The following is a 9,813-nucleotide window of genomic DNA, read 5'->3' on the forward strand; positions in this document are numbered from 1 at the left end:
GATATATATCACCTGGTCAATGGTTTCTACCTTTTTCTGAATTAGTTTTCTAATTTTAAAATAATTTCCGTTACTCCCCTTAGGCTCAGCAACAAGCTACATTGATGGTTTTGGCTTTCTCTGGGGAGGCCTTGTTATATAAAAATCTTTTTCAAACCAGTCAGCAGAGCTATATACATCCAAATTATTTGGTATCTTATCACATAGGGCACCCATGACATTCAAGTTATTAACTTTAATATTATTGATCTTACATACTGCATTAAATGCTTCTTCGTGATTATTATAAGAAACCCATGAATGCCATTTTCCATTTTCAAGTTTCATTGTTATTTCTTTCATCACTCCATGGCATTTAATTGCTGTAAATAGCATATCATAATCAGTATCTATGGGAATTTGGGTAACATGAGGGAATCAAAGTTTCTCTTTATTACCCGACTTAATTGGTTTTAAAACATTAGAAGAGCGGTCCTTTTTTGTTCCTAGGTCGTCATCTGAATTATCCTTGATTAAATTAGCAGAGGTCATCAACAGTGCTGGAGGAGAGTCAGCGTATCCAGGGTATGGAGGTTCGTTGCTTAAAGAATCCATTAGACGTAGTTGAGAGAGAGAAAGGGGTTAGTTTGATTTACCTGCTCAAGAATATTAGGGCATCAAACGTCAAAAAGGAAATTTGCACTCTCAACTATCGGCGAAATGAGAGTAAACTTCCCAGATGGTCCGCTCCATACCCTACTCAAAGGATAGCATCAAAACACATATAGAGGCACGGGTGTAAGCTGAACTCACCTGTAAGGACTGAGACCAAGAAAACTAAGGAATCATCCTCCCCATATCTGTAATGACGGGCTTTCGGCCAAAAGCCACCCTACCCCAAGCATTGAATCCCCCCTGGGTTCCAAAGACCCAACACTTGAGAATAGTTCTGCTAAAAAGGTCCAAACCATCTTCAGGATGGCTGAGATCATCTAATACTCTCACATATAGCTTTGAGCGCAAATATTTCCCAACTGTGAAACCTCCTCCCATTCATCAAAGCAGGCAACAATAACGGATGTAGAAACATCCACGCCAGTGGCAGTGACAGATGTAGAAAAATTGATGCTAGCAGTAGTAACTGATGTAGAAACATCCACACCATAAAAAAAAAGAAATACATATGTGTACATATATACACTTATACATACCGAAAATATTACTCAGAGTTAGGACAGCAACATGTAAGAGAGTTTATAAAAATAGGAAAAGGTCGAGATCCCTCTTGCCTTATCACCAAGTTTCAACACGGCAATGATATGCCGTGCTGAAGCTCAATTACTTCATCAAGCCATTTTCTCATTAAGAGGGTCCATTCCATTGAGTCTAAGGGCTAGGCTTAAGGCTGTACCAACCGTGTGTCACACGATCGTACATAGTTCATTTTGTGTATATAATATGCTTGTATCTTCGCTCTCCCCTCGCACTAAAAAGAACGTGAAGAAAACAAGTCTGTTTTTCTCATCGGTAACGGTGTTTATTTTGAACAGGAAGTTTTGCGTTGCCTTGAGCTTTTGTATATAAAGGAGAGTGTTCTATAATAAACTCACTCAGTTGCTTCCATCCTGTCTTTGAGTCACAACCTTCTCTCGGCCCGTCACATTGGTGACCCCGGAGTGACTCACTCCTCCCGCCTCCCCCCCCCCCCCCCTCACCGTTACTATGACGCCATCAACGCATACCTTCTGCAGCAGTACTCGCCTTCGCCAGCTGCCCGTATAGTAAAGCTTTCTCAGCTCTCTCAACAACCATTGGGGGACCAAAGGGCTTCGCCCACCCTCTGGAAAATGACCAGTATCACTCGCCTGCAACCTACCGCATACGGCTCTCCTCGTGATGTGAACCTACTCCGTGCCCTTTGAGTAGGCCATTTACCCAGACCTGTAAGCGCTGCCATACCTGATGTCGATAGTTTACCCATAAAGGACTTGATGACCAAAGCCGACGCCATTATAGACTGCCACTTCATGACCTTCAAAACCTCCATCAACGCCTCCACTCCTGACGAAGAGGACACCTATTCAACTTCAGCCGAAGCTGACGTGAATGCCGTAGGACACACACGCCTATGAATGCCGTAGGACACACGCCTATAAATGCCGAAGGCCTATGAATGCCGTAGGACATGCCTATGAATGCCGTAGAACACGCCTATTAATGCCATAGGACACACACGCTTATGAATGCCGCAGGACATACATGCCTATGAAAGCCGTAGGCCTATGAATGCCGTAGGACACGCCTATGAATGCCGTAGGACACACACACCTATGAATGCCGTAGGACACACATGCCTATGAATGCCGTAGGACACACCTATGAATGCCGTAGGACACACACACCTATGAGTGCCGTAGGATACGCACCTACCACGTGACGAGCTGGAGCGGAAACAAAGCCACCCATCATCCACCACTCGCTCGCGCCCCAACCAACGATTTCTACAGCCACTCACTGCCGCTAATCAGCGCAGTTTTTGCTATTACCACTCCCAATTCAGGGCGCCCTATTTAACATGTACAGTACGTCATATTTAGGGGCGGGAGCCATGTACCAACCGCGTGTCACACAATCGTACATAGTTCATTTAGTGTACATATTATGCTTGTATCTTCACACTCCCCTCGCACTAAAAAACCTGAAAAACATGTCTGTTTTTCTCATCAGTAATGGGGTTAATTTTGAACAGGAAATTTTCTGTTGCCTTAAGATTTTGTATATAAAGAAGTATTCTATAATAAACTTACTCAGTTGCTTCCATCCTGTCTTTAAGTCAAAGCCTTTTCTCGGCCCGTCACAAGGCTTAGCGATAGCTTTTAACCGCAAATACATGAGGAACTTTGCTATTGCTGGAATAGTGGCATCGAGATTGAGATATACCCCTTCTACAACACCAACCACAGCAGACCTTCCACATTGCCAGGTACACTGCTGATGATGAATTTTGCAGGTATCCAGACATCCTGCTGCCAACTAGATGTGAAAATCCTCTCTGAGGGAGGAGATGCTGGAAAGTCTCCAGGCGTGAAGTTGTAGCGAAGCTACGGCTTTCTGGAAGATGTTGCCATATGGTTGTTAGAGTAGATCGTGTCATTGAGACAGTTCTCTTGGAGAGACTATCAGGAGCCGCAGAAGGTGTGAAAACAATTTCGCATGATGCCATAGCAGAGCTAGAACTCAATGAAGAGGTTGACCGATGATTTGGCCTAGTTGAGTACCCTCCTCATCACACAGAACAGGGGAAAGGCGTAAACGTTGATGTTGTCACACCATTGTCGGAATGCATCTTGCCAGAGCCTTGGGGTCTGGGACTGGGGCACAATACAGCGGGAGCCTGAAGTTCAGGGCCATTGAGAAGAGGTCCACATTCGGAGAACCACACAGAATCGTGACTTTGTTGGCTACTACATGATCCAAAGACCACTCGGTACTCACTATCTAAGATGCTCTGCTCAGGTTGTCGGCGACCGAATTTCTTTTGCCCACAATGAAGCGTGCCGATAGCGGTATCGAGTGGATTACAGACTATCTCAGTATATCTACTGCTAGATGGGATAGCTACTGCCGAAAAGTACCTCATTGCTTGTTGATGTAAGCCACTACTGTGGTTTTGTCACTCATCCCCATCACCGAGTGGCCAGCCAGGAACTCTTATGGAGCACCCTTCTTCAACAGGGTCTGGACTTCTACCCAAAGGGCCTGCCCCCTTGCCGATCCCATGGTAAGGAAGTTTATTGACACTGGATTCCTGGTCAGGGGAGGGAGAGATGTTATGAACGGGACGCGATAACCTAGACGGATCACGGATATTGTCTAGGAATCGGCCCTAAGTTGCTTCCACCTGTCTGAACATCAGTCTTGGTTGGACTGGACTGCCAAGGTGCTGGAGGTTCATAGGGCTTGGATGTCAACCTTAATCAGGAAAAGGTCACTAAGAATGCGATGCAAGTTACTTCGTGGCTGGACTTCTGATTAGGAACCTTGGGTATCCTGATATCCTGATAAGATCAGGATACCCAAGGTCCCTAACCAGATGTCCAGCCATGAAGTAACTTGCATCGCATTCTTAGTGAACTTTTTCTGGTTAAGGATTTTGGCCGCCAAGAACGTGATCTGCCGGCTGGAGAGTCTCAAGAGGGACTCCCCTGGTTAGCTCTTCCAGAGTGTGGTGAAGTGGAAGAGCTGAACAGGACTCCTCCAGGATCTCAAAGTACCTCCTTTGCTGTACGCAAGGAGGTGGGAGGAACTTGTTCATTGATCCGGCACAGATTGAGGAGGCAAACTCGGAGACCTGTTGGGCGATCTTGTCCCTGGTACTCTTCAACCCCTGAGACCAGGGCAGGGTTCCACTGGACTTTGAGGGTTTCTGAGTGCCGAAGACATGGTCTAAGACCATGTCTTTGTCCTCCAGAGTGGGTAACTCTGGGTCGGAAAACCCATTGAGAACCCTCATTAGAGTCAGAACCTGCCAAAATACAAGTTCTGATTCTTGATGGTGGCCTCCTGATGTTGGACTTGCAGCGAAGTCTCCTTCTGTCCCAAAGAGCTCTTCTTGGGGTGAGAAGTGGACATTTCTCGAGTGGCTGGCTGTCTCCGTTCTAGCCCTGGTGGAGGACTTTGGTAGTGTCTTGGAGTCTTTGGACTCCTTCCTAGGAAAGAGGTAAGACTCCAATATCGAAGGCCTGAGGGTCATGTCCCTCCTGATCTCAGATTGAGGGGAACCCTCTGCGTGAAGGAAGGTTTCCTCCAACGGTGGGAAGGAGTGCCTCTCCTCGCATGATTCCCCTAGTGAAGGATGATCTTCATCAGACAGGGAGGGAGAGTATCCCTCGGGAGACACTGGAGGGACTAGCCTTGATGATGTACATGGAGTCAGCTTAACCCGCGAGGAAGTGACCACGCTGGAAACTCCTCTTTTCCTCTTCAAAGGGGTAGAGGAAACCATGGTTCCATGTCTTGAGTCCAGAGCTATAGTTTGCTCTGATGAGCGGTAGGACAGGACAGGCTTGAATGCCTGTGTTACAGCTCTGACTGAGGCACTGAACCAAGGTTGCTGACAGACTGAAGCACTGTCAGACAGATCCCCTGAAGGGAAAGGGACCGAAGGTTCCCTATGAAGAGTCACCGCAATAGGTGGGTCCGCCTTAAAAGGCAGTTTAGGGATCCTGAAACCCTCTGCTTATGCCCGTTTCACTTCTCCCGCAGGACGCGCTGGAATGCGTTTGCGGGGAGGGGGATGAGGCAATGGTGACCTTGCTGGGTGTAGATCCTGCGCCCGTGCGCGGGAGTGCAGGAGAATATTGGCACGCATACGCAAGTGAAAGTTGGCGCGTGCGCATGTCTTTGTGCGTGGGCGCTGGAGGGACTTGGCGCCCAGGAGAGCATTGGTGTCTAGGTGAGTGCCGGCGTGCAGGCGAGCGCTGGATTGCACTTATTGTTTACCCTACAAAGTGTCGGTGCATAGGAGAATATTGGCGCGCAGGCATTTGTTGACGCACAGGTGAGTACTGGCGCGCGGGAGAGCGCTGGAGCGCAGTAGAGAATTGGCGTGCAGGCTGGCACACAGGAGAGCACTGGTGCGCAGGAGATAATTGGTGTGCAGGAGAGTTTCACAGGAGAGCGCTGGCCCGTAGGTGAGTGTTGGTGCGCACGAGGGCGCTGGCGCGTAGGAAATTATGGGAGCTGATAGTGCACTTGAGCGTGGGCGACCCTGGGCGTGTGAGCGCAGTGTGTGCAGGTAAATATGGGGGCGTAGGTGCAGGAGAACGCTGGCGCGCAGGCACATGACCCTCTTGACTTCTATTAGGGCGAGCAGGTGAAAGGGCGCGCCGATGCGCTGTAGAGAGCTGATGAGCTGCTGGTGAGCGCTGATGTCTTGTAAGTTGGCGAGCTGCAGGGCGATGGCACGCTGCTTTGCACTTTAGTAGGGCTACAATAGACTTTACCGGTTACAGGAACGGTGATGGCAGGTCGGCAGGTCTGACAGGTGTATGGTTGATGTGTCCTTTGTAAAGGAGAGCATCCACCGGAGGGGATTGCGAACGATCAGCAGAGAGGTCCAGGGCCGAAGTCACAGGAACAGTTGCAGGAGCAGTGACAATCGACGGATGAAGGTCAGATAACAGCAGCGGAGGCTCCTCTGCAGGGGATGGCTGCGACGACAATGAACCAAAGGGGCGCCTCTTCACCGCTGGTGAATGGAGACCTCTAAGGCAAAGTGGAAGGAGTGCTTTCCGACGAATGCGCCCTCTGGGGGCTGTTGGGTCAGCAAGCTGACCATGCGCCGCAGCAGTCCTCAGAAGAGGAGTCTCTATAAGTGAACTCCTCCGAGGGGTAAAACACTTGCAGGAGACACAAACGGACTTAGTTTCCCCTTCGAAGGATGTTCAGGAACGGGGGAACCTAAGCCGGCAGCAACCGCTGGAGAGTCTGGAGGGGCAGAGGAGTTGGATGATAACGCATGAGACACCTCTGACATAATAACGTCGACAAGGGTCAGAGGATCTACCTCTGACGGCGACGATGACTGCTTAACAGAAGCACCAATGCGGATGAAATGTAACAAAGCTTCCTTGGAGGGTGAATCCATAAGCCCCAAGGAAGACCAAATCTGTAAAGAGGGGTTAGTGACAAAGCCTCACCCGGGGAGAGAGGTGAGGCTGCTTCGTTAGGGAGAGCAACATCATCTCTCGAGAAGCGGGGTTGGCCAACATTAACGTGGTCTACACTACTACTCGATGGTCTCTCATAAGAAGCTGAACGAGTAGGAGCTTCGGAGGAGGGTCGGGAGAAGAATGAAGAGGCCTTGGGTTTTTCTCCCTTCGAAGGAACCTTCGTAAGAGAAGTATCCCGCTTGGACTTCTTCCGCCGTCGCCCTAACCTCTCCCACTGGGAAGACGACCACTCCCTACACTCATTACACTTATTTACGCTATCACACCGTTGACCTCTCTATAGAGGACAAATGGGAGTAAGAATCAGTCTCCATCACCGACATAAACGTCCCACAAAGGCGTCCGGAGAGTCCAGGGAAGGTGCACATGGCTGCAGAAGTCAACTTCACAAACACACACTACGAGAAAAAGAAAAAGCAGTCATTAATGGCTGACAATATTTGGCGAGAATGAAAAGCGACAATGTCCATTCACCATCCAAGCTGAAAGCAAAGTGAGCTCAATCAAAGGTGTGTGAGGGTGGGCAGTAGCAAGCTACCCTCTCCTACCCAGGCTAACTAGCGGTGTGGGTAGTTAACCCTCGCTAAAAATTAATGGCTCGTCATTTCAGCTACGCCAAAAGTAATACCCCTATTAAACAGCGTGGTTTGTATTCCAGTTACGGAACAATGAGAAAATTTGAACATCTTTATGTAAACCAAATAATTGGCCAACCGCAAAAACACCAAACTCAACTTTACTTTACTAACATACCGCAATAAAAGCTGGCTTAATGGCATGTACAATATATGTAAATAACACCAATACTTCACTCATGCTAAGCTTAATGTAACTATACATAGTGTAAAAATTTAATACATTAATATTTGAAAATTAAAAAGTGCTTGCTTTTGCATATAAACTGCATAATTAAATGGCAATTGGTTGTCTACCTCTAACAGAGGTTAGATTATGTCAATAACACTTATTGTAAAATACAAAGGGTTTGGTATTATTATAGTAAAACAAGGGGCAAGATTTACTAATACAAAAATGGGGAATATATAGAAAACTACGTGTTTTTTTTTTTTTTTTTTTTTCAAAACTAACCTTCATTTCCCTCTCAAATAAATAGTTAATAAGATATGCCCTAATATATCCTACGGTAATGGGGGTCACCTAGTGGGAACTATTTGTTTTGGGTGATAAATCGATAAATAATGGTAAAACTAACCTTTTCTTCTCTATACATTTTTTTTTCTGGGACACATAAAACCACAAAAAATTGCACAAAATATGTAGATCATATGCTACGGTAATAGGGGACACCTAGTGGGAATCAGGACTTGCCCCCAGGCTAGGTGTTGTGACCTGGGAACTACTAGGTTAGGTTAAGTGAGTTTGTTAGGTTCTGTACCATTTTACAAATTTGAAGTGTTGAATAATCATGTTTTGTGACCTTGGAAGGGGATGTCTGGGGGCTTGCCCCCCTTGGCTAGGGGTTGTGACCTAAGAACTACTAGATTAGGTTAGGTGGGTTTGTTAAGTTCTGTACCCATTAACAAATCTCAAAAGTGTTAAATAATCAGGTTTTGTCCTGTTTTTGCATACCCAAAATCCTAGGTTCCCACCTGTGTCCTTCAGGAAGGTGGGTGGTCCATAACGTTAGAACCGCTTACTTGCAGTGGAAACAATGGTCAAATTCCACATTGTCCAGTGTTTTTTCTATGAATCTACCAATGGTTTTCCTCAAATACTCTCGTTTTATACCTGCTTTAGGTAATAAATATCCAAATAGAAAAAATAAAGGACAACAGCCAAAGTAGGCTTACATACGAGATAGAGTGGCTTAAGCCAACACATTCAATTCAGATTATCCTTGCCTACGGTATGGGCTATAAAATACATTTTACTGTAAGCCGTCTACTTGACGTACAGCAATGACGCCTTCCCTTAATAACATTAGAATTAAGATGGGTGTGCTTACTCAACTTACTGATCTTGAATCAAGAAATTGTCTATCATCCAGGCCAACGCCAACTGCACTTACTGACAGAAACGCCAAACTACACAAAGTCGAAACCAAACCAAGAGCCTTAAACAAATGGATCCCGAATGAAGGACATGCAACAAAGAAACATCCAACTCAAATTGTGAAGACCATGCGAGAATAATTAATGAAAACTTAATTCTATCTCGAGCCAATGGCTACAAGGCGTGGATAACGGATTTTCAGCAAAGCGAAAAATCTATTTTTGGGTGATATGGCCATGTCGTCCTGATGGAAGGTTCCTTTAGTTAGCTTTCTAAGGGACATTTGGCTACAGTGATACTCCCAGAGAATTTACCATAGGTCTCCAGAATTCTAACTCCTGGTGCCAGTATCCTTAATATAACTTTTAAGTATATTGCATAATATCAGGGGACGTATTTCTTGATACGACACACAGCAATCTTCACCCCGAATAGAGTTTTCGCCTTGAGTGGGAAGAGTGGCGAGTTTGAAGGGGAGCCGTTATCAAGGTTACCCGGTGGATCCCCTCCCCATACTACTATGGCATAACTAATCCTTGTTGCATTTAACCACTTCACTGCGGCTCCATTCGGATCGTGTCCGTCCACCACAACGGCAAGATTTAGGAAAAAATAAGTTAAGGTAAATGTTTTTATATATACTTTGAAAGAAAGACCATTAAATACCGAATCCAGTGGTATATAACAAATCTTGTGAAATTAACTGTATGAACTTTTATTTGCGAATAAAGGTCGTAAATTCCGCTGCCAGCCGTAAGAGCATATTATTCCGAGACCGGGGGGATATAGTAGTGGGAAGGACGGTGTGGAGTCGGATTTTGACGGTAAATTAAAGACACAGCAGGCGGCCTCTTTTGGAGGATAATCTGTCAGCTTATAGGTCTACCTCTAAATGACATCAGTGACAACACTTAGTCTTTGTTCTAAATCTTTCATTCCTTGTATTTGCACTGCTCTAACTTACGAACATAGGACAATAAGTATTTGATTACTCTTCACGTAGTTGTAAAAGATTTATAAGATTTGATTTCTTAAAAATATTAATCACTACCTTCAACTCGTTTTTTTAATGAGTATAATAGTTTTC

The sequence above is a fragment of the Palaemon carinicauda genome, chromosome 33, assembly GCF_036898095.1.
Source record: "Palaemon carinicauda isolate YSFRI2023 chromosome 33, ASM3689809v2, whole genome shotgun sequence".
Taxonomy (NCBI): Eukaryota; Metazoa; Arthropoda; class Malacostraca; order Decapoda; family Palaemonidae; genus Palaemon; species Palaemon carinicauda.